The 27174-nt window shown below is 39.8% G+C and overlaps 1 protein-coding gene across 2 annotated transcripts in view; it reads left to right on the top strand.

The window, feature by feature from the left end:
- The window catches only part of IRF2 (interferon regulatory factor 2), a 67700-nt gene that overhangs the window by 1523 nt on the left and 39003 nt on the right, over positions 1–27174 (top strand). The window lies entirely within an intron of this gene.

Genomic DNA, 27174 nt, shown 5'->3' with positions numbered 1-27174 from the left:
CTTAGGGCCCTTCCATACTGCCTCTCTATCCCAGGATCCGATCCCAGAATATCTGCTTGAAACTGGAATAATACACTGGACATTTAAAGCAGTTCGAAACTGAAACAGCCAAGCAACCAAACTCCCGCAAAAGATGTGCATTTGTGGTTGGTACAATCACCACCCCAGGCTTCAGAGTGGTACCAGCATTTCTTTTGGAATCCTCTAGCGCAGCAAAACCCACTTCTCTTCAATGCTGGTTTGAAACCGCGTTAAGCGCTCAGTGTGGACTTTGCCAAAGTGGGATTGTGGTAGGGTTATTTCAGGGACTTGTACTGTTTTAAGCTTCCCAGAGAAAACAATGGATCCTTGTTGTTGGCCTCTCCAAGGGCCCTTCCAGCCAGGCCTTACCTCCCAGAATCTGATCCCAGGTTTTAGATTATATGAGTCCCCACTGACAGATAATCTGGGATAAAAAGAAAACCAGAGATCAGTTCCTGGGATACAGAGCCTGTCTGGAAGGGCCCCAAAAGACTATTTCCTCTACATTAGGGGCTATTCCACACAGCTTTATATCCCAGAATATCAAGGCAGACAATCCCACATTATCTGATTGTGACTCAGATAACCCAATTCAAAGCAGATATTGTGGGATTATCTTCCTTGATATTCTGGGATAGAGGACTGTCTGGAAGAGCCCTGGATTAGCATTATTATTTGAGTCTCTCTGGGCCCTTCCAGACAGGTCCAGTATCCCAGGATCTGATCCCAGCTTTTCTGTTTATGGGTTGTTGTAGGGTTTTTTCGGGCTAGATGGCCATGTTTTAGAGGCATTTTCTCCTGATGTTTCGCCTGCATCTATGGCAAGCATCCTCAGAGATAATGAGGTCTGTTGGAACTAGGAAAATGGGTTTATATATCTGTGGAATGACCAGGGTGGGAGAAAGAATTCTTGTCTGTTGGAGCTAGGTGTGAATGTTTCAACTGACCACCTTGATCAGCATTTGAAGGCCTGGCAGTGCCTGGGGAAATCTTTTGTTGAGAGGTTTATAATCTTTTGTTGAGAGGTTTATAATCCTGTTTAATGCAGAAAACCTGGGATCAGATCCTGGGGACAGTGTAGAAGGGCCTGCTTCGAAACTGGCTTGCTCTTCCCCTGCAGAGGCCTTCCAAAGCATTTTTCCCCCAACCTTTGGCCCTTTACGTTTGTGGGACTCCAACTCCCAGAAGCCTCAGCCAGGTTGGCCAATGGCGAGGGATTCTGGGAGTTGGAGTCCTCTTTTTGGGAAGAGGCAGGAAGGACAGCACTGGCTGGCTTGGGAGGGAAGAAGAGTCTAATAACGACCACTTCTTTAACAACTGGAGATTTGGCGAGAAGCAAGGGAGGAGGGAAGGGCTTGTGGGTGACCCCACCCGCAGAAGGAGGTTCTGTGTTACACAAGCCTGGCGCGCGGTCACTTCCTTTTTCTCGGCCGGGTCACGCTGTGACGTTGACGCTCGGGCTGGCCAATAGGGAAGCGAGCTCGCGCCGAGGGAAGGCGCCAATCAACGCCTCGCGCTGGCGAAAGGGAAGGAAGGGGGCTCTCCATTGGTTTCTCTTCCAGGAAGTTCAGCGTCGGTTTGACGGGAACAGGAAGGCATTGGTCGTCGTTGGAGGGAGGGGGACTTGGTAGTCCCCAACTGAGGCCTGCAAGATGAATGGGAACCAGGGCTTTTGAAGAAGGAGGGGTCCATTACTCAAGAACGTTACAGTGGTCTGTGTGGTGTTTACCTTTAGACTTAGGCCCCTTCCACACAGCCCCATATCCCAGAATATAAAGCCAAAAAATCCCACAATATCAGCTTTGAACTGGGAGCCCTTCCACACAGCCATATAACCTAGTTCAATGTGGATTTTGTACAGCCTACAGACCTTTCCACTCTGCCCTATATCCCAGAATATCAAGGCAAAAAAATAAAATAAAATCCCACAATATCTTCCTTGAACTGAGTTATCTGGGTCCACACTCAGATAATGTGGGATTTTCTGCCTTGATATTCTGTGTGGAAGGGCCTCTACACAGCTGTATAAAATCCACATTGAATTGGATTATATGGCAGTGTGGACTCAGAAAATCCAGTTCAAGGCAGATATTGTGGATTATCTGCCTTGATACTCTGAATTATATGGCTGTGTGGGAGAGTTCAAAGCAGATAATGTGGATTTTATACAGCTGTGTCTAACGGGCCTTAGAAGAATTAGGGAAGGTCAACTCTTGTGATACATTTTCTTTCCACATTTTAATGAGATGTATGCGGTTGATGGGATGAATGCGGCTTTTGTATATTTGGTGGAATAGTTGATAAAGACACTCACATTTTGTCATCAAGCATTTTTAAGTTTCCGTGTTTCAGTAGTATTGCTTATTTCTTATAGACTCAGATGCTTCTCTTTAAGTTCATGCAACACACACTGCAGTCGACTAATATATCACAACACACAGTTTGGAAAGCTCTGCACAGTGGACTATAAAATAATTCATTAGATTAATGTTGCGCTGTATTAAAAAAAAACCCTGCTTCTCCACAGTGTGCCGTTTCAAGTGGCCTAACAATTTATTGGGATTTCTTAGGCAAGGAATATATTCAGGGGTGGTTTCGCCAATTCCTTCATCTGGAATGTGGCCTACAACACCAGGTGTTAGTTGGTGGTCTCCCATCCAAGCACTAACCTGGGCTGACCCTGCTCAATTTCCAAAATCGGACAGGATCTGGTTCATTTAGAATATTTCACAATGGGCTACACAATAATTAATTAAATTAGTGGGATGCCATATTAGAAAAACTACTTATCCACAGTTGTACTTGTCTTCAAGTTGCCTGTCAACATTTGTTGACCCGAATTTCATAGTGTCTTCTTAGGCAACAAATACTCAGAGGTAGTTTTGGCAGATCCTTCCTCTGAGGTATATCCTATGTCACCTAATGATCTCACATCCAAATTCTAACTGGGGTGCTGGCACTGACATGTTGGGCGACAGTTATACCAAGGACAGTGGCACACAGAGAGTGGACATGATCTGGTTCTGGGTGGGGGGGGGGGGGTGGTGCTCAGTTTTTCCCATATTGCTCAGTGCCACATTGCATTTAAGAAATAGTAGGGGCTGTATAGGCCAAGGCAGGCCCTATATGGGTGCAGACATCAGGAAACTCTAGGCTCCTAAAGACAGCAAAAGTTTTAAGTAATAGGAGGGAAGATTTTAGATATTTGCAGTCTTCCAACTTTCATGGTGGTCTTGCATCCTAACTCCTGCAAAAGAGAAGGGGCTATGTAAATGCTTATTTTGTGGGATCCTGAAGTTTTTTTCCCTAACCTTATTAAGGTTGTGTGATTCTATTTAGCCATTGAAGCAAATTATCTTCAATAAAAAACATTATTTATACAGGTGCAGTCCTTGTGGCAACCTAAATGTGGGAAAATTAATACCAATAAATATTTGCGTCATATTCTCTGGCTACCACCTTTCCATTATAGGAATGCACTGATTCATTCATTCTGAAAGCACAAGCAAAGTCACCTTCCTCTGCTTGCGGAAAGTTGGTCTGGACATCCCAACACTTTCAGTTAATTGTTGTGTACACATATATTGAAATACTGACTCGAATGTTTTTGGGGGCAAAGACTGAGTTTGACTTGAAACATATCAGCTAAGACACCAGGCAGACTTTGCTTGGAAAGGAGTTTCGCCAAGTGCTCTGTGCAACTGTAGAAAAGGCCCATTTTTGTAGTAGCAACCTGCTGAAGCTTTGTCAGCAAGGGCACCTGGAAAGAGGCCACTGTTTAGCTCAGCTACTGGGCAAAATTGAATAGGAACAAGCAGTCTTTCCCTCTCAACCCAGACTGTACAATTCAGCTTGGCTTGCTTTCTGAAATGAAACTCTGATAAGATTTGTTTGTTTGTTTTGTGTATCCTATGCTTTTTTAAAGAAAGTGCCAGTCAGCTTTTGTGAGACTCCCACTGATGATCAGGTTAGCGTTTTCCTAGCTCCACCATTGGCCTAGGTAACTCAGTTCTGTGTGTATCTTGAACTTCGAATGTACTGAGCTATAGTCTCCCAAGTTCTATATAAATACTTCATCTTGCATAACTTTTAACATAATTGTTTTACAAGCTAATTGCTAAATATTGGAAACTGGAGAGTTCCACTAAGTGGAGAAGTTCCTTGCCTTGTCAAGGACATAATAACCTGACTAACCTCCCTTCTTGTGTTTATGAGATATTCCCAAGCATTCCCCAAGTTGTCTCCTCTGCTATATAAGTTGATACTTGGGCCTGGCAACATGGTGCCTTTATAACTTCAATTTTGTTTGATCTCTGACTGGGACCTTTGAAAGTTACAGTCTCAAAGTCTGAAAAGTTATGCATGTGTGCTTTAAAGAATGAAGGTAGAGATTCTGAGCTTAATACATCTTCAATGCTAAATTGTGACGTTGCATTGTGAACACATAGAATACATACACTCAGTATAAATGAAATATTTACTAGACAATTCTTAGTGCATTTATAGAGAACTAATAGAATCCAGTGATAAAGTATCTAATGATAATGGTAAAGTTCACATGTCTCAATGTCCTGATCATGCAAAATAGCTTCTGACTCATAATAATATTTAAGGAATTCTCCTGATGAATGCTCTCTCCTGTCCAAACGAAGTTTTTTATTTTATTCTTTTGCGAAGTAGAGAAATTGACAGACGAATTCAGTAAATATTTTCAATTTCTAGCTTTTACCAAAATATATGAATAAAGAAATATTCTGTGGGTGGGAAGAGTAAGGATAGCTACTTAGTTTCATCTGTTAAATGACTTAATGTATTGCAAGACTGATACATACACACACACACACATACTTGTGATATGGGTATGAGACGGTGCCTTTTCAAACAGAAACTTAACCCAAATTTGTTGGAGACCACTTTACATAGCTGAAATCTCACCTATTATAGATTTCCTGCCTCTCTAGCCAAGCTTGTATTTGCTGCCTGCCTATGACTGCAAAAAGAGATGGTGGGAGTTATTTTTGTAGTGCATATACTGGAATGTGCATCTCTGTTCTTCACTATTTACTGATGTGAGCTGCATTCCAACCACATCTGGAGATACCTTTTGACTTCTCTGGGTCACATAGGAAGAAGAATTGTCTTGGGTCACACATAAAATATACTAACACTAACTACAGCTGATGGGGGGGGGGGGAGTCTGTACATAATTTTTATAAGATCAGATAAACAAAAAAAGGTTTTCACATGATGTCCCAACCAGCCACTCAATTTGGAGGGTATTTTAAAAGCATCAAGCAGGTTTTCTGGCATAACTGTTTCCAACTGAAATGCCAATTCACACTCCAATATTTGTGGATGGAACATACTTTGATTGTACCATTAAATTCCATTGTCATCTCCAAATTTTCCACTCAAGAACTGCACAACAGAGTTACAAAAAATAATCACAAAAATCAGAGAATGTTTACAATTTTGTTTTGGGTTTCATTCATAGGTGTCCCGGAACACATGTGGTCCATGGGCTGCAGGTTGGACAAATCTGCTGTAATGCATTTACAGAGCCCCATTTGACATGCTGGTTCACAAATTGTGTAGTTCTGGGTCAGGTTGTGGGTTTTACCACTCTTGTGCCTTCCCTTCTCCCACTACATTTGACACAGAAACCATCACACATCCTTCCCCAACTTGTTTCCCATCCGATATCTTGGACTACAATTCACAGTATTCCTTCATGTTTGCCATACTGTCCAGTGCTGAAAGTTGACAGGCAAAACATCTTCAGGACACTAGGTTGGGAAGCCTGCTATAGAAGGAGCACCCATCTTTTGGACATATTTGAGAATGTTTACTTGGGACATTATGCATGTTTCAGGCTGTCCCATTTTTAGAATGGCATTGATTTATATTGTGGCAGCTTCATTTATTATATCTCAAGGATAACTCAACTGTTATGCTGTGCATATACTCACAAATCCATTTGCCATGCCCACAGTGGCAGGTCTCTCTTTCCCCTCGCATACCTCAACAAATATCCTATGATTCAGCCTTATTTCCAGCATTGGAGAAGAAGGAGAGACTACGGCCCCATCCAGAAAGCTGTATACATTATCTTCTTTGAACTGGGATATACGGCAGTGTGGACTCAGATATTCCAGTTCAAAGCAGATATTGTGAGTTTTTCTGCCTTGATATTCTGGGTTATGTGGATGTGTGGAAGGGTCCTTAATACAACCTTCAGAAATGCATTGTGGCAAATACATATAACAGCTCTCCTTTTGAAAGCTATGGAGACAATCCTTTGTCTCCTCTTCAGCTTTAAGTGTGATGGTACTATTAGCCCTTTTCACACTGTTATATGAAACAAGACTTCCAAAGGGATCAAAACAAACTCAGAAAATGGATTATATGAGTCTACACTGCCATAGATAATTGATTATATGAGTCTACAAAGCAGATAATCTGGATTTTATGGTAGGGTAGAAGGGGCCTTAGGAAGCTAGCTATTTGTACCACTGAATAGTGTGAAGTTAGGATTAAGTACAAAATGATGCCTAGGCAAAGATGGTAAACTATTCTTGTGGAGTGGGATTGCTTGTACAGGGAATCATAATGCGATGTTTTAGGGATGTCATAACAGCATCCTTTTTTCATGTCAGGAGGGACTTGAGAAACTGCAAATCACTTCTGGTGTGAGAGACTTGGCCGTCTGCAAGGACGTTGCTGGATGTGTTACCATTCTGTGGGAGGCTTCTCTCATGTCCCTGTATGAGAAGCTGGAGCTGACAAACGGGAGCTCACCCTGCTCCTTGGATTTGAACCGCTGACCTTTTGGTCAGCAGTCCTGCTGACATGAGGGTTCAACCCATTGTGCCAGTGGGGGCTCCTTTATGCAACCTGATCTAATGCAAATGGAATTTGAAAACTTTGTGGAACATTGTCTGGTACTTGTTGATAGGATTGTGCATTCATGTGGTTTCTTGGTTTCAATCACAATAGGTTTCTTGACAAAAGCACTGATTCCGCCCCAGTTTCCACTTATAGTAGTGTTGTTCCATTCAGTATGATTTTAACTGTGCTTGCGGAGGTGTAATCTTAGAAATGCTTGTAGTGTCTAAACTACATTGATGTCTGTTCTGCTTTACTGGCACAAGTGCTTTTAAGAACGTAGCCTGAGACACTAATTGACAGAATGAGTCATTCTTCTAGTGTTAAACAAGAACAAACTGTGCTCCAAACATATTGTAGATGTTCTTTATAGTAAAGTACTCTCAGATTCTTTGTGTGTTGAGCTTTCTTTCACACTGCTTAATGTTATAGTAAAAAATGCTTGTAAAAAAGCTTTCCCTGAGAAGTTTTCTTTACTTTTTGGGGATGACTTCTCTTTGAATGGATTCTGAGTACACATTCTGAGTAAGGTTTCTAAGTACATAGGCTCTAGCCAGAAAACGAACAGACTGAAGTCCAGATTAAGAGACTTCAGCATGTCTAAAGTCTTGTGGGATTTGTGTTTTTCAGTTGTTTATTTTGAATAGGAGGTTTTCATGCCATATCACGAAGTTTCAGAACCCCTTTGCCATATGAAATGCTCCACCCTGTTCAAGAACTACAAGCTGTACACGTTCGGTGACCCCCGGGAGGTACAGAATAATATTTGTACAGTTCTATACATCCTACCCATATTCTGTGCCAAGAAATGTCAGAATATGACAGTGCAATAAATGATAACAAGGTTTCAAGTCTAATTTAACCTTTATTGTGGGAAAAGAAAGAAAGGAATGAAGCATAATCAGGATAAATTGTGGAAAATGAATATGGGTGACTATAATTGTATACACTTTTATCTAGCACGAGGGTCTTCCTCCTGGGGCAAACCAAGAATGAGCAACTTGGAAGTCCCTGAACAGACTCAGAAGTGGAGTGGGCAGATCAAAAGACAACCTGGCAAAATGGCACTGCCTAAAAGAATCCCACACCCTGTGTGGCTGTGGAGCGGAAGAGACAACTCCGCATCTGTATGCTTGTCCACTATGCCCTGCCTCATGTACGGAGGAAGAATTGTTGGAGGCTACAGACAATGCCATTGCTGTTGCCCGTTTTTGATCAAAATATATTTAGCCGCCTACGCTCTTTATATTTTTATCAGCTTTATACTAAATTGTGTAATGCTTTTGATACTACATAAATAAATAAAATCTAGCAGCTAGGTCTAAAGACACCAGATCCCATCTGATCTTGGGAACTAAGCAGGCTCAGCAGTTGTTAGTACTTGGATGGAAGACTGCCAATGTTTCATAAGAAGGAAATGGTAAAACTACCTCTGAGTATTCTTTGCCTAAAAAATCCCTAGGCTGTGAGCACTTCTGTTTTTATGTCCTCATCTCTGAATTTCCTGGTGGTTTGCAGTGTTAAGCCTGTTGCAATAAAAACAGTAAGGAGCATTGTGTTACCTTAAGCACTAGCAAACATTTCAATCACATACAGGAAGTGTTACATTGCAATTTTAAAGCACATACACCTAGGGAACAGTTGGGCAGGGGGATGTAAACAATGAGGTCAGAAGGAATGAAAAAGTAGAAATAAGAAGAGTAACCTTATGAAGTTAACCCTAGTAATCATACTAATTGTTAACTAATACAGGTAAGGTTATTTTAAAAGAACACACCTTTGTCCCATTTCAAGCTACCAGAGAGAAAGCTAAGTAGCTATGCCACATATGTTATTAATTCCTCTAAGAGTATTGCCAGAGTAGATATAGGGAAGAGTTGAGATCAGGTTATGGTTCTTGTGTTTGTTTCTCTTTTACATTGTCTGTTGCTTCTGGTCTATATGCACTGTAGCTTGAACAGCTGTCTGTAAGCTGTTAGTAAGAGGGACATTTGTTGTTGAATATGGACAATAGACCATTTTTGTTACATTTGAGTAGATTTATTTGGATTGTGTAGGTGATGACACTCGCTTGTTTTCTTCTTAGTCTATCCCAGTGATGGCCAACCTTTTGAGCTTGGTGTGTCAAAATTAGCAAAAACAAACAAACAAACAAACAAACAAAACAAAAAAACAAACAACAAAGAAACCAAAAAAAGAGCCTAACTCAGGTGGAGTGTCACTTCGAGAAAAAACACATAATTCCGTGATATTTATAGTTTAAATAACAAAAATGTATAATTGTAATATTTAACTGTATTTAATAAACCAAAAACTAATTATTTAACATACCTACTTAGTGATTAAGATGGCTGCTGCTATTTCTAATGGTGGGAAATGGCACCCATAGCACAGGCCCTCGCCTCTACCAGCCTCCCCCTCAGTAATGATGGTCAATTAGAAATCCACGACACCCCAGAACGTTAGATTGGATGATGGTCGCTGTGGTTATGTGGTTGCTGGTAATGGTGATTACAGGGCCCCCAGAGATGCGTCCCCCGTGGCATTCCACTGCTCCCTTCTCCACCGGCCAGAAGTCAGGTCAAAGATCCCCTAATGGCCTAACCGGAAGTCCCAGAACTAGAAGCTCTGTGACGGAGTTCTTTTGTTTTGGCCTGCAGACCTACGGCACAAAGTGTCTACGCTACACTCCAGCAAACGTTTCATCCTTGGCTGCTGCACCTGGCCGTGCAGGAGCCGAGGATGAAATATCCGTGTCGGCATGCAGTCCCGTACTTCTCTGTATGCGACCGCATGCAGCTGTGTGTCATTGAAAATGGCTACACATACCAGTGCTAATATGCATGTCATAGGTTCACCATCATGGATCTATCCTATAGTAGATGGTTTCTGGCCTTACTGGTCAAATTTTCACCTAATGGGATGGGTATGGTAAAAATGCCTGGTCTAAGCCCTTGAGTTGAGTTCCTGTGTTAAGAAATGAAGATGTATCATGACTATAGACAATGTGTGGGAATCATGCTGTTCTCTGGATATTGAACTTTTGTTCCCAGTAGCTTTAGCCAATGTAACCAATTGTGAAGAGTGCTCTGAGTTCAGTTCAACAACATCAGGGAGATTGCATGATTCCTATCTTCGATGTAGATAGCAGATTTTGTGGAGTGCTCTGGATGGAACCTAGAGGGATGTAAGAATATGAAGTAGGCAATAGATTTCCATTATTTGCCTCTTATGATGTTGGACATAGAATTGGATAAAGATGTCATTCCTGTATCCCTTGCAAAGGAGAGGTTTTTTTAGATATGTCACTACTCTATTAATCACGAATATGTTGGCATTTTGTCGGGCCACACAAGGACACATAACAGTGACAGTGCTCTTTGTAAGTATATCAACATTCCCTACAAAGATAATTTTTGGCAGAGTTTCCTGGCAGATATGTGTTTTACCATAAATTATGAAATTCATCATGGCTTATAGTCTTATCTTTCTTTGTAGGGAATGTTGATGTAAAGGACTTTCTGGGACCTTACCAATGGATTGTAGTTACTTGCGGAAGTCAGTGGTTTTATTATTATTATTATTATTATTATTATTATTATTATTATTATTATTATGGAGCCCCCAGTGGCGCAACCCTTTTGCTGACAGGACTGTTGACTGAAAGGTTTGAATCCAGGGAGCGGGGCGGGCTCCCGTCTGTCAGCTCCAGCATCTCATGCGGGGGACAGGAGAGAAGCCTCCCACAGGAAGGTAAAACATCTGGGTGTCCCCTGGGCAATATCTTTGCAGACAGCCAATTCTCTCACACCAGAAGCAACTTGCAGTTTCTTAAGTCACTCCAGCCACAAATAATAATAATCTGGAAACAATAAACATCGACAAAATCACGCTCTTTCAATTGCAAAAGGCCACCTTACTTGGATCTGCGCGCATCATTCAAAAATACATCACACAGTCCTAGACGCTTGGTAACTGTTGGTCTTGTGATTTTGTGATACGAAATCCAGCATGTAGATCTCGTTTGCTGTGACATACTGTGCTTTTGTGTCAGTAAAATAATAATAATAATAATAATAATAATAATAAAACCACCTGCTTTTCTTTCCACAAGGAGACTAACTGTTAACTGGTAGCCTGAACTGGAAACATATAGCCTGAATTTGCAATCCATGTAACCACAACAATACTCGCTATGTGTTAGATATCAGATTCTGTACCTAGGTTTCAGCTCCATTGAACAGAGACACGATTTCGACTATCTGTGCAAGGCTAATGTATTTGGTCTAGGAATCACAAATTAAAACCATTTTGTGGAGCCAGGCCTTCCTTGATGAACGATAATCGGTATATGGCTGAGAATACAAAACATCCACCTTGCTAAAGCCAGACAGCCATTCTGCATGATCAAAATGCTATGTAAGCTTTGTTGACAGAACAACACTTAATTCTCAGTAAAAGTGAGATAATTCGTGCTTGAATAAACCTTCAGAAAAACGACAAAACAAACAGGAAATGCTGATGGAATAATCTGCATTAGAGTAGTACCTGCTTAATCACGGGAAAGTCCAAGATACCTTGTCAAACAAAATTCCCCTTGGTGGCTGTAAATCTTTGTTTATAGAATACAAGATTAATCTTTAAGGGCTGTTTTTATAACTTACTGTACTGGACTTTTGCTCTCTCTCCCCACCACACATGTGACAGTATGATGAAGTAATTACGTTCTCAGTGTCTCATTTAATGCTGCTAAATGTTTATACTGTTTTACATATACTGTTTTATATATGACAGGCATCGAATTTGTGCCTTTGTTTGTAAGTCGCCCTGAGTCCCCCCTCGGGGGTGAGAAGGGCGGGGTATAAGTAACTGCAATAAATAAATAAATAAATAAATAATGCTCTTAAAAAAAACAAAACAACCCACCAGTCTGTCATCATAAGTAGAGTTGGGGGGGGGGGGGGGTTGTCCATTTAGATGAAAAGGCAAACTGGTTTGGTTTAGAACAAGAAATGGAAAAGAAAAACACAGAGATACAAAAGAGAGAGAGAGAGAGAGAAGAAATGTGAAATCATGAAGTTCCTTACAGTTTAGTTCTAATAGCTCCAACCATTCTTTCCGAATCAAGTCTGTAACTTACAGGATATGGTATAATATTCCTATTTGTTGCACAAAAGGGCTGTTTCTACCATTGTACCCGTTGTTGCTGTATAATACAGGGTGCCCCAAAAGTCAACATACATAGGGGAAATGGGAAATGGTAGCTAAATGTACTATTATTTACATAATATTTCCAAAAATATTATCTGTGTTGTATGTCTGAAAGATATATATATATATATATATATATATATATATATATATATATGGACTTTTGCTCTCTCTCCCCACCGCACATGTGACAGTATGATGAAGTAATTACATTCTCAGTGTAATGCTCTCTCTCTCTCTCTCTCTCTCTCTCTATATATATATATGTAATTATTTTTCCTATGCATGGAGACTACTTTGGGGACATCCGATTGTTAAGTTGGCCAATTCAAGGAAAATTATCATGAACCATTTTCATTGAGTATCCTTAATGGCACCTGGATTTATTTCAATCACAAATTAAAATCTTTTTGTGAAGCCAGGCCTTCTTAGATGAACAATAATTGGCACTGCCAGATAGCTGCTGGTAGTATTTACCTCTGAATGTTTTGTCGGTCCTGGCAACTGTGACATGGCCTTAGGAAAATGGAGTGTCTTAGGAGTTTCTAGAACTTATTTCACAAATGGCATCATTAGTCTCTGAGGTTAGGGAATTTTAATGGTATTGTTGTAAGTTATTAATTTGTTTTATATGGTGCAGTAAAATTGGGTTATTTCTTTAAATTGGCTTATGATGTTTTAGTTGAGTATGTATTTTATGTATTTATGTATATGTATTTGTGTTTTTTAAACTTTGTACGCTGCTTTGAATCCCACCCATGAGAGAAAAGCAGGATAAAAATGAATAAATAATAATAATAATAATTTTATACTTTAAGCATGGACAGATTATTATGTCCTAATACATCACACCTAAAAGTGATGTGCTACATGGTGGTCTAGCCACTTTTAAACCGTTCCACATGATATTGACATCTAAATGTTAGAATGGCACTCTTTATCTTCAATGTACATATTTCAAACCCAAGCAACTATGCAGGTTCGTCTTCTTGCCTTGCCATCATAATATTGCTACAGTGCTAATTTAACAGGATGCTTTTATAAAATAGATCTTGCAGAGTAAACTGATGTATGTCAGGCTTTGTTTGGTATACCGTTACATTTCAAAATGGGACAGATTTCTTTGACAGCCATTTGTTCAGTCCAGTAGACCCTTCACTTTTTGCAGGGTTTAGTACTGAAAGTGGAATAACCACAAATTGTGAGAGTATAGTTTTCTAGGCCCTTCAAGGCAACTGTGGGATTAACTTCTCCAGAAGTTGACCATAAAAGCATGCTTCAGGACCTAGAGATTTATGGAGACGTGTTCCTTCTAGGAATATATAGTTCCTCAAGGGCAACTGTATGGTGAACATCCAGCAGAAGTCAATTCTAAAGTTGCCCTGGAGGATCTAGAGATTCTTAGAAAGAACATGTCAATCAATCTATGAATAATGCAATCTGCAAAAGTTAAACCTGTAAAATTCTCCCCTTTTTTGCAGAGTGAAAGATGTGTACAGGTAAAAACTTTTGACTTGAATATTTCCTGGATGTAGGAGGTTAGGAAACCACTTGAGCTAGCTGAACTGGCTTAGAGCTCCCGTTGTGTTGGTATAACTCCTTCTGCCAGCCAATCTCAGAGATCAGTAGCGAAGGGATCTGTCAGCACAACTGGTTTTCTAGGTGGGATTGGTCTGCAGAAGAGCCAAAAACGGGGCAGAGAAGGGATGGAACTTGAGAAGACCAAGGGTATGCCAAGCCAAATCTCTTCCAGCTTGATCACTATGCCAGCATGAATTTAGATGAGGGCAGGGTAAGCCTACATTATTTCTGCCATCACTAAAATCAACAGAATTTGGATTCATTGCAGCTCCATCAGGCCTATTGTTGCCTCAGCCATCTTTGTCAGGATTGTAGCCTTTGTTGCTTTAATGGTTTGGCTATTATGGCAAAAGGTATAATATATGCCAGATTCCTGAGTTAAATGATTTATCGTTTGTTACATATATTTTGGAGCATCTTATCGTGAAGCAAAATGTCACAGGAAACCTCAGTTTCCACCTGGGTTCCATGCATTTTGAATGAATGACTGGATTATCTCCATCCTGTAGAGAAGATAAAAGTTTGTAGAAGTTTTTTTGAAAAGGTTCAACACTAAAATAGTAATTAATACCTCTGTTGTAACCTGTAGATCTTATCTATTCTAATTATAGCATTTATTTATTGCAAAGAAATTCATGGTTTTTCTAATGCTCTTTTCAAATTGTTCAGAATTTTAATCCACGAAAGTCAACATTACAGCAAGACTCAAAAGTAACAGAAAGCACAAATGATCAAGTACACACATAGAGGTGTTCTGTAAAGGCATATTTGTATTTGTCAAGGTCTATTTTCCCCAAACTCCACCAGTGTTCACATTTGGACATATTGAGTATTTGTGCTACATTTGGTCCAGATCCATCATTGTTTGAGTTCACAGTGCTCTCTGGATGTAGTTGAACTACCAATTCCAAAACCAAAGGCCAATGCCCGCTAAACCCTTCCAGTATTTTCTGTTGTTCATGGGGATTCTGTGTGCCAAGTTTGGTTCAATTCCATTGTTGGTGTTCAGAATGCTCTTTGATTGTAGGTGAACTATAAACCCCAGCAACTACAACTCTCAAATGTCAAAATCAACCCCTCCAACCCCACTAGTATTCAAATTTGGGCATATTGGATATTTGTGCCAAATTTGGTCCAGTGAATGAAGATATTCTGCACATCAGATATTTACATTATGATTCATAACAGTAGCAAAATGGCAGTTATGAAATAGCAATGAAAATAATTTTATGGTTGGGGGTCACCACAACATGAGTAACTTTATGAAGGGGTCACAGCATTAGGAAGGTTGAGAAACACTGGTCTAGGCAGAATTTATCCTATGAAGCAAATAACTAGTCCAGAGATGTCAGCGATTCAGCTGACAATTGGAGAATTTCAAACTAGCCAAGTTTCATTACAGGCAGACAGAATAACCCACACCCAGATAATAAAATAAACACTTTAATCAAATATTATCACATACCTTTACTGCACTGTGCAAATAGCTGTTCTGGGTACAGAGAACACTTTTGTGAAAACAAAGTGGATATGAATAGCATGTGTGATTAAGTCTTGTGAAGTTTGTACCCTAGATCACCTGAAATCTTGTCCACATGCATGTTTCATGGCTTAACCTTCCTGCCTGCACATGCTGTGTCTTTTTTTTTAGACTTCTGTTCAGAAACAAAATCATACTCCTATCCTTTCACAGTCCTGTTTACAGAGATATCTGAGGTGTTCATGTAAGAACGTCTGCATCTTTCATCTTCTGTTTCAGTGCTTGAAACATAGGTCTAGGTTTCATAATTAACCTGGCATGATTATATTTTGTATCCATATGCAGGTATTAAAATGTGAAAAGCAGCTACTGGAGTGGAAACCAATAAGAAAAGTGTCAGTAAACCATTTGTATAGTTTATCAAATTCCCACATCATGAAATGTGAGCCCGTTAATTTTAAATATTCCTGAGTAATATTGTTGCTGTAGGGGTGGGCATGTGTACATGACAGTTTCCTGAAAATCCAATGAATTTTCTCGGCGCCACTATCAAGTGTAATTCTTTACATTGTCTACTCAGAAGTAAGTCTACTCAGAAGTGAGGTCCCAAGTATGTGTGCATAGGATTGCACCATATGTGTTTTTGTAGAATTTGGATCATTTGTTTGCATCCTGCTTTTGGTATACCTGCAAGTGATTTTAACAAGTTAATAGCAGTTCTCTTCAAACATAAGAACAGATATTTAATTCTATTTCCATGTAAGCTATTCAGATATTCTCCTTGGTCGGTAGCCCTTGACCTGTGGGTCCCCAGGTGTTTTGACTTACAACTCCAGAAATTTCAACCAGTTTACTAGCTGTTAGGATTTCTGGGAGTTGAAGCCCAAAATATCTGGGGACCAACGGGTTGAGAACCACTGTTTTACGTCATTCTGGCTTTCCATGATGGAAAATAGCTCTCCATTACAAAGACATAACATATTTAGAAGTAAAAATGTAAACATATAAACATCTGTAATTATTCTGGAAGAGAACCGGCATAGTGTAGTTGTTTGAGTGTCAGACTAGGACACTGGAGAACAGGATTTGAATCCTTACTTGACCATGAAATCCCACTTCCTCAACCTCAGAGGAGGGCAAAGCAATCCCTCTCTCTTTGAACAAATCTTGCCAAAAAAACCCTATGATAGGTTCTTCTTAGGGTTGCCATAAGTTGGAAAAACCATGAAGGCACACAACAATAATCAAACCACTCAGACTTGAGAGTCTGTCAAAATGACTTATAGTTGCACTGACACAATGGCTTATTGGTTATATGCAGGTATCCAACAGGATGCAGCAATAAAACCCAAGACAAAGGGAAAGTTAGCTCATACTCCATAGCTGATCAAAACATTCCTTCCTCATGGCTGCTGTCCACTGGGGATCCCCACCATGACCAAAACATTACCCTCAATGGATCAGTTGCATTCCAGCAAGGGCACCCCTCAAGACGAGACCAATTCTTTGATTTCTCACTATCTTTACACAACCTTCTCTTGTTCTAAAAGGTGTGAACACTTCTGGGTGGGCTCACCCCATCCTTTCTAAGAAAGGAATAGTTTCCCAAGTGTTTGCAGATGGAAACAGTCTTGTCTGTCTTCTCAGCATCTGATGTTGCCTAACCTGCCAGGAAGGATGTCACTACTGAAAGCTGTGTTGTTGCAATGTTAATGATGGTGTTGTTAGCTACAGGCCTACTTAATGAATTAACAAGTGCTTCATTACTACATTATGTGTCCTTTAGGTATATTAAACACATATACGGTAAATGGGAGGGCAATCACCCCATTTCCTCTGGAAATTTCAAACCCTTACAATATATTTTAGTGACTTTTAAACTTTTTAAAAAAGTTTATTTTTGGTCATGCATCCAATCACAAAGTAAACATGCACGACTTTCTATTCATTTTGGGATTAGCTAGCTTCTTAGATGTTGCCCGCGGCCATGTCACATGCTTCCTCAATTCTTACTAAATCGTTTCTTGATGGGATCCGTTTATGTCTTCAAACATAGAATCCTGTTTCTGTCTCTTTGAAAGAATTGGACATTGTTTTGGTGGTAGATAGGTAACTGCTGCTGTGTATTGTATCCTTCCTCCATAGCACTTCTGCACACAGATGTGTTTCCTCACACAAACGCACACGCACACCCTGTACTGGGAAGAAAAGAGTCAACAATAGCAGCAGTTTATGTCCTAACACTTCCCTCTTACATGCAAGTCCCTGGTGACTGCAGGAAGTCACTTAGAAAGCATGAAACTCTTTGGCCAGAGGCCCAGTAATGTTTGGCACGAGGTCAGGCTTTTTTCCCCTTGAGTCTGCAGCAACAAACCTTTTCACTCAGTTCTCATTTTAGTCAAACTTGCTTGGCAGGTTGCATATTTGGTATTTAACTCTATGGATGGAAACTGTGTAGAGTAGACATCTGGTTTCAGTTCATTTGTCCTGTATCTTTCACTATGCATACAATATTTACGAGGTAAATACTCATAGATAAGTAATGATCTTCTGCATTCATGTTGTATTCTAAAAAGTGGAGAAATGTGCCGACCTCTGGTCTTTTTCTATAGAGATCTCTTGGAATAGTGCTGTTATTATTTCGTGTCAAAAGCATTGCATAAATAAGAATAAAACTGATAAAAATAGAGGGAACACAAGTGGTTAAATGATTTTTGACCAAAAACTGGCCACAGAGATCACATTGTCTGTAGCTTTAAACATTCTTCCTCTGTGCATGAGGCAGGGCACTGTGGGCAAGCATACAGGTGCAGCGTTGTTTGTTCTGCTCCACAGTCGCACAAGATGGAGGATTCTTCTAGGTAGTGCCATTTTGCCAGGTTGCCTTTTGACCTGCCCACTCCTCTTCTGAGTCTCTTCAGGGACTTCCAGGTTGCCCATTCTTGGTTTGCCCCTGGAGGAAGACCCTTGTGGGGGCTCATCCATTTGAGATTTCCTGGTTTAGTTGCCTAGAGGGATACTGTTGTTGTTGCTGGGGGAATATTAATAGGAGTGGTGGTTCTCATGAAGCTTTCCCTTGATTTGAGTCTAATGGGAGGAGTGATAGCTATGTAGAGGATGGCTTCCACAGTGTTCAACCTTATTTCTCTCACAGTTAGCAGCAACTTTCTGTCGCACATGGGGTCGGGGGGCAATGCCAGCTAGCTTGTAAGTTTATCAACAGGTGTAGGTTTAAGACAATATGAGAATAGGACTTAAGCTAGCCTTTCTTTTTTTGTTTTTGTTTTTTTGTTTACCCTGGAGGAAACCTTAAAATAATTTTCAGATTTCAGGAACCTTGGCATAAAATTATATTCTATACAACTCAAAAGTGGGTATTTTTTTCCTATTACAATCTCACATACAACTTCTAGCAATCTCTCTAAAAAACCTTAGGATTCCAGGAAACCCATGATTTCTAGGAAATGACTGAACGAATAAGACAAAAACTAAGCCAATACATTCATAAGTTTATATCCCGAAAATTATTTCTAAAAAAAATAATAACAAGAAAACTTTTATGCAAGACTATGTCCTGTATTAGAACATTGCAATTCCTCAACGTGCTTTCCTTTATGGGGCTGAATGTTTTGTTTTTATACTTTATTCTGCAGAGAAATAGAATTGCTGTTGTTTATTCGTTCAGTCGCTTCCGACCCTTCGTGACCTCATTGACCAGCCCACGCCAGAGCTCCCTGTTGGTCGTCACCTCCCCCAGCTCCTTCAGAGTCAAGCCAGTCACTTCAAGGATACCATCCATCCATCTTGCCCTTGGTCGGCCCCTCTTCCTTTTTCCTTCCATTTTCCCCAGCGTCATTGCCTTGTCTAATCTTTCCTGTCTTCTCATGATGTGGCCATAGTCCTTCATCTTTGTCTCTAGTATCCTTCCCTCCAATGAGCAGTCGGGCTTTATTTCCTGAAGTATGGACTGGTTGGATCTTCTCGCGGTCCAAGGCACTCTCAGAACTTTCCTCAAACACCACAGTTCAAAAGCATCTATCTACCTTCACTCAGTCTTCCTTATGGTCCAGCTCTCACATCCGTAGGTTACTACAGGGAATACCATTGCTTTAACTATGCGGATCTTCGTTGCCAGTGTGATGTCTCTAATCGTCACCATTTTATCGAGATTTATTGAGAACTAGAATAGACAAAATAATTGTCTCCCCAAATTCTCTTATAGTTTGTGTAATGATTGAATCTGAATAGATTCTGCTTGGATAGGAGGATTACACTGCAGGACCACTGAGTAATCTGAGTGGGGAAAAAAAATCCATGCATATAAAGCTCTGAATGGATATCTGGAAAAACAAAACAAAGTAGGCATCTTTAGAGACCTGTTAAAAAGTAAACTCTCTAGAAGAAGATAGAATGGAAGCTAGTTATCGGTCATCTTTATTAACAGTTTTACAAAGGCACTGATGTAATATTTATTTTTACGTATGGAGAGCTTGGCTGATGAGCGCTAGCAAACAGTTGCTTAGCTTCATTACTTTAATACAAGTGCCAGAGCAAGAAAATAGATCCCTATTCAACGAGAACTCTGGAGGTTGCCATAGGAAAACATATGAAATTGATATATTTTATCTCTGTGCACAGTTTCACTCTTTCTTGGGTGTAACCCTTCCATTCCCTACCTCTTTACAAGCTGCGTCAGCTTAGATTAAGGCGACATTTGAGAAAATATCAAGTGTGCCTCGAAGTAGCAGGCTGGTACATTTTCTGTGAAGGAATGGAGCTCACCCAGCAAGCTATGAAATGTGTTTAATAGGCATATAGAATTTTAAGGCAATTTCTTAGGGAAATTCAACTTGGGCATGTCCTCCTTTGGTATACTTAAATCTCTTGGCTAGCAAAGTTGAAAATGATGATGCCTATTTTTCCAGTAAGCATGCTTCCTCCTCCAGTTACGTAAAGATGGAACAGCATAGCCATAAAACCACAGCTGCGGGGCCTTTTCCCATTTGATAGTAAGCAGCCTATAAAAAGTAGCAAATAGATATGGCAAAATAGAAGATATCACATCAGATGTTTGGAACTTCAAAATCTATAACAGACATTTGTACCATGATATTAACTGGGATCCAGTGTAACTCTTTTACCAAAGATGCTTTGCCCCATTTAGGTTGCTCCCATAATCCATCCTCTAATTTGTTCATATGTGACTTGTGTGCAGTGGTGTCATTCAAAGTAATTAGGAAGTGGTTCCCATCTCTGTCTCTCCCCTGGTCAAGTCTTACTTGGGGTACATCTTCACTGTAGAATGAATGCAGTTTGACACCACTTCACCTGCCATTGCTCAGTGCTGTGGAATCCTAGGAGTTGTAATTTGGCGAGGGAATTATATTCTTTGGCAGAGAAGGCCAAAGACCTTGTAAAACTGCAACTCCCACAATCCCATAGTTTTCAGCTGTGGCAGTTTAGCTGGTGTCAAACTGCATTCATTCTGTTGTGTAGATGCACTACTGGAATATTGTATTCCATTCTGTGCTCCTTATTTTCAGATGGGTATAGAGATGTTGGAAAAAAGGTAACAAAGGCAATAATAATAATAATAATAATAATAATAATAATAATTCATGGGAACATGTGCCACAAATACCATCTGCCTGCGACAAAGAACTGGTGGGATCACAAGCCTGAAAAAGTTACAGAAAATGAACACATCAAACTACTCTGGGACTTCTGAATTCAGACTGACAGAGTTCTGGAGCAAAATACTCCTGACCTCACAATCGTGTTACAAAAACAAAGTATGGATTGTTAATGTTGCCCTCCCAGGTGACAGCAGGATCGAAGAGAAACAACTGGAAAAGCTGACACGATATGAGGATTTAAAGATTGAACTGCAAAGATTCTGGCACAAACCAGTCAAGGTGGTCCCAGTCATGATCGGAAAACTGGGTACAGTGCCTGAAGACCTTGGTCTGCACTTAAACACAATCGGCGCTGACAAAATTACCATCTGCCAGCTGCAGAAGGCAACCTTACTGGGATCTGCACACATTATTCGCCAATCCATCACACAGCCCTAGACACTTGGGAAGTGTCCGACGTGCGATCCAATACAATAGCCAGCAGAGTGATCTTGTTTGCTGTGGACTCATCTTGTTGTGTTTCAAATAATAATAATAATAATAATAATAATAATAATAATAATAATCCACTTTATTTATATTCCATCCTTCTCCCCTAGGGGACTCAGAGTGAATTACAGCATTTATATACATGGGCAAACATTGAATGCCTTTACAATCATATACAATGATACACAAACAAAGACAGACATCTTTCATTTTCGGCTTCTGGAGGCTGTTCTCATCTCTGACTCCAAGGAGAAGCTCTTCTCCATTTTCAAGACGAGGAGCCTGTGTTGTCACCTCCGGTCATATGGCTGGAAAGATTGCTTGGAGTGTCTTTTTACCTTTTCCGTCCAAAGCATTACCTAATTATCTGCTCATATTTGCATGAACTGCTAGGTTGGCTAGGAGCTAGGGCTGACAGACGGGAGCTTACCCATCTCACGGATTTGAACTGCCAACCTTCAGGTCAGCAGTTCAGCGGCACAAGGGTTTAACCCATTGCTCCACCGTGGCCCCAACAAGGATGATAAAGAGGTATGGAAAACAAAGCATATGAGGAATACTTGAAGTTGGGCGTGTTCTGATACTAATAAGGCAATGATAAAATAACAAAATATTATAAAATAGATGTTGTTTAAAAGAAAAATATTAAAGCAGTATTAAATCATTACAAGACATCTGCAAAATCTGAAGGCACACCTTCCTTGCAGGTATACGTTATTAAAATGCCGAAGTATGTTATAATTATGTATAAGATAGATAATATATGTAAACCCCAGGGTTAGGAATAGAACATTCAACAAGCATAGCAAGAACCATTGAGTTAGCAACCATCCACCACACAACTTGGCTTAACAGAAATTAGTTGTAGTATTATATTTCATTTCTCTAACCCTTGCACAAATTCACTCAGAGGCAAAAATGCACTAGATTATACAGATAAGCATCTTGGGGAGTACAAAACACACGTATATACTAAGTCTGAACAGTCGAGGATCGCCTTTGGCAGATTAGCCACAGGTATTAAAAATTAGGGAATTTTGATTTTTTTTTTCTTCCTGAAAGAAATCTTGAAATAAAAGTCAATTAAAAAAAATCTACATTTTAAAAAAGCTGGGCGCCGAAACCTCAACTTTGGAACAGTGGAAACCTTTGTTTTATCTTATCGTAATTGGACAATCTTCCAAACTTTAATATCAGAATTCAAGAGTCATGCATTTTATATTCCGCAGTTTGTCTTTGATAACTGGAGAAACCAAAAATATTATCAGGTATCATAAATCTGTCTTCCAATTTTAATTGGAAAAAGTAATAGAATGTTTTCAGAAATTAAGTGTAATTAGGAAAGGCAGCTAATAAAACCAAAGGTAATTGACAGGAATTAACAGAATAGATTTAAAAGTGTTATCACCTTGGATTATATAAGACAACTGTAAAAGCCTGAAGGAGAACCTGTCCTTGTTTTGAAAACCAATGCCCCTCCCAACACAATCATGTTAATTATTGTTATCTAACAGAAAGAGGAATACTCACATTCAAAAATTTTAAAAATTAATAAATATGCTGAACTTAAATTACCCATCTACCCCATTTGTTATGGTTGTGTTTAAATTGTGGGAATTTTTCAGTGTAGGATAGTACAAGTGTTATCTTTAAACATTCCCGCAGAAAGGATTGTGGTACCCTTTTTATCTTCCAAACCATAGTTTTCAGGGATATATTCCAGTATCTCATTATGCTTTATGTAACTCTGTAGTGGTCGAAGGAACTTCAGAGAGCTTTTTCCTTGTTGACCGCAAATTAGAATAGAAGGAACTGTTATATTTCTGTCATTCTGTTGGCTTCCCAGAGGAAACTGCTTGGGTGGGCTAAATAGGATTAAATAGACCTTTAGCCTGATCCAGTGTAGCTTTCTGTGTGTTATTACATTGTTAGAAAATGAACCCAAAAATAGTGCCTGAGCAACAATGACATGAGCAAGGCACAAGCAGGGTACATCTCTCGACTGGTGGGGACGAGTTACAGGGCCTTCTCAGTGGTGGCTCCTCGACTACAGAATTCCCTCCCCAACGAAATTAGATCAGCTACAAGATGTTACAGTAGTTTAGTTTAGAAGTTCTCAAAGCATATACACAACCCAACCCAAAAAAATATTGGTGTCTTAGTTTTTAGGCTTGTTCTTTGGATTATTTGGGGCATCAGCTCTAGTTTCTTATGTATGGTTATAATGGTTTTCTATGAGTAAGCAGATGGTGACTGGTAGATGGCATATTTTCTATATCTCGAAAACTATAGCTGATGGGGAAACACTGGTGCCGTGTTTTGAATCAGTAGATCAAATAAAACCAGAAACAGTGCTAACATTTGAGACACGAAAAATCTGTGTTGGCCAGTGTTAATATTATTTTCTTAGAACATCCACATAGGTTTGGGGTTCACCATTGTTGTTGTTTGTTGTTGTTGTATTCCTTCAAGTAATTTCCAACCTATGGGGGAGCTAATGCAAACGTTCATGAGATTTGGAGCGGGGGGGGGGGTATCTTTGCAAATCTTGAGGCCACCTAGCTGATTTCCATGATTGTGTAGGATTCCAGAGTTGCTCAAACCAGCTCTTAGTAGACTAAGATCAGGGCCACTACTTTGAAATCCAGAAGCAACAATAATGACTGATCCTAGCTGAATGGCATTAATATATGTTTGGATTAGTCTTGAGAAAATATTTATTCAGAAATTTACAAGTATGGACACAAAGAAAGAGGAGATATTCACCCAAATATTTCAGTCTGGATATGCCCAGACTTCATATCCACACGTTTGTTTAACATACTCCATACTTAGTGTACAAATTACCACGAAATCACATCATATGCAGTTGTGGATGCAGTGAAGAATCATGGTGAAGTGTCTATTCAGTGCTCAGAACTTTCTTATATTCTGTCTTCCTTAAAATAGAGCCGGTGCCTCCTTACATTCTGGAGTAGCGCCAAATTCTGAACACATCCAATTTCTCTGAATCCTATAATTAGAGTAGAGGTTCATCTAAGCAATTCTATCTGGTCACACAAGACCCTATCAGTACATGTGAAATGAATGTGAATGTGAAGATGAAGGCTGAGTTACTTTTCCTTTGCTGTTTCATTTTGTCAACCATGTATCTCTAATATGGATGATGTGGAAGCTGAATGAACATTTTCTTCACAATTTTTTCTCTGTAGTAAATAACAAGTTTCATTGTAGCTTTAGCAATAAAGGAAGACTGTGCAACCTTAATACTCCCAAATTCTCATATCACTTGGTCTTTTGCAATACAGTAGTCTCGCTTATCCAACCTTCGCTCATCCAATGTTCTGTATTATCCAACGCAGTCTGCCTCCAGCCCAGATGCACAGCTGTTTCAACACATTGCGATGTTTTGGTGCTAAATTCATAAATATAGTAATTACTACATAACATTACCATGTATTGAATTGCTTTTTCTGTTGTTTTGTTGTAAAACATGGTGTTTTGGTGCTTAATTTGTAAAATCATAACGTAATTTGATGTTTAATAGGCTTTTCCTTAATCCCTTCTTATTATCCAACATTTTTGCTTATCCAACGTTATGCTGGCCCATTTATGTTGGATAAGCGAGACTCTACTCTATGTATAGGCCCAGAGTATACATGCTTGGCTTTACCAAATGCTTGGTTTTGCCAAATTATTGATCCCATCATGGCTGAACAGACTGGGTAGGCTGCTGCTGTTGTATGCCTCCAAGTTGTTTACTTCTTATGGTGATTTTAAAGTGAACTTATTCATAGAATCATAGAATCAAAGAGTTGGAAGAGACCTCATGGGCCATCCAGTCCAACCCCATTCTGCCAAGAAGCAGGAATATTGCATTCAAATCACCCCTGACAAATGACCATCCAGCCTCTGCTTAAAAGCTTCCAAAGAAGGAGCCTCCACCACACTCCGGGGCAGAGAGTTCCACTGCTGAACGGCTTTCACAGTCAGGAAGTTCTTCCTAATGTTCAGATGGAATCTCCTCTCTTGTAGTTTGAAGCCATTGTTCCGCGTCCTAGTCTCCAAGGAAGCAGAAAACAAGCTTGCTCCCTCCTCCCTGTGGCTTCCTCTCACATATTTATACATGGCTATCATATCTCCTCTCAGCCTTTTCTTCTTCAGGCTAAACATGCCCAGTTCCCTAAGTCGCTCCTCATAGGGCTTGTTCTCCAGACCCTGGGTTGTCTTGGCAAGATTTGTTTAGAGTTGGTTTGCTTTTGCCTTTCTCTGATGCTGAGAGAGTATGACTTGCCCTAGGTGGTCTTCCATGAATGAGTAAGGATTCAAACCCTGGCCGTCAGTCTTTCTGAGTCATTATTGCTTTCTTAAAGTTGGGTTATTGGTAACCAAAATATAGAAATATTGGATTATTGGCTCTTAAGGCCTGTTTTAGACCTAGCAAACTGTCCCTTTTGTTTGAGTTGTTCCAATTCGTTTCTAAGGCACCAGTTTCACAGCTTTGTCAGTCATAGAACCTTTCAGAAGACATATTATTTCTGTGCAACCCTAACTCTAGTTTTACTAAATATTATGAACCTACAAAGTTCTTCCTTCTTTCAGATCTTTCTGGTATCTGAGTGTTTTTATAATATAGGATGTTTGAGGGAAAAGAGAAAATATTTTATATAGAACCACAGATGTGAGATTCCTCGAGTTGAACTGACCAGAATGAAGGAAGTAATGGTATGCTAGTATTTACTAGACAATGACCTGTAGAAGAGCCAAGAGCTGCTGGTCTAAGGTGCTGACTAAGATTGTGGTCAAGTATGGTTCAGGAAGTACAGGAAGGAGAAAGTGTCTGTGAGACAATCCATCTAGTACAGCTAAGAGTAGTAGAAGACCAGGGAAAGATTTGCTGGCTGGTTAATTCCTACGTATAGGTTCAAGGGGGAATATGGATTCCACTTCCTTTCAAACATATTATAACAGGGTGTGGGTTGAAGCCCAACATAATTTGCTCAGATCTTGGAAAGGTGGCCTGTTTGGTCAAGAGTTTTCTGAAGTCCCTTGCCGGCATGATAATTGGGGGAACCTTCACTCCAAGAAATAACACTTTCCTACTGAATTTGCTCTACCAAGATTGGTCAGAGTACATTGCTGCTCAGGATGAATTTTGATGTATCTCAAATCTCACTTGTAAAGTGCATTAATAATGACTAGTACAGATTATACCGCTGTGCTCTCTCCTTTTTTGTTTTCAATTTAGAATTGTATCCAGATTTGTAGAGTAGCAAAGATGGAAGCAAGTAGACTGTTGCTGACGCAGCTTTTGTTATAAATGTATTCATCGAAGCCTGGAAGGCAACAATAGATGTCCAAAATGTAATTATGTTGTGGATAACATTGTCCATCTTTATCCAAACGTTTTAGTGAATGAACTTGTTCTTAAAGAGAAGTAAAGTTTTGATTAAAAAGGTTCCCAACCTTTTTTTGACAAGGACCAGGGACCACTTTGACCAGGGATAACTCTCCAATGTTAGTACCAAAAGGGTTACGAATCTGTTTTTGGTCAACTTTAGATTTGGTTTGGTTACTTGAGGTGCTGATCCAGAAAATTGCATTGGATAGACCACATCAGCTCTAGTTTCTTCTACGGAACATATACCATCCAGTAGTTGCCATCTGCTCACTCACAGAAAACCATAATTAATAATCTAATGCTGATGTGGTCTATCCAAGGGGTCGGGGCTGGTCAGCGATAGGATAGGAGTGGCAGGTTGCACAAAAGGAGCAGAAATAAAGTAAAATAAATAAAATAAATAAAGAGGAAGGAGGTTCACAACCCAGATTTTCATCCTCGCGGCCCAATGGTGGCCCACAGGTTACGAA

The sequence above is a fragment of the Anolis sagrei genome, chromosome 5, assembly GCF_037176765.1.
Source record: "Anolis sagrei isolate rAnoSag1 chromosome 5, rAnoSag1.mat, whole genome shotgun sequence".
NCBI lineage: Eukaryota > Metazoa > Chordata > Lepidosauria > Squamata > Dactyloidae > Anolis > Anolis sagrei.
Note: the sequence above shows the minus strand (reverse complement) of the source record. Positions and strands in the feature narration are given on the sequence as shown.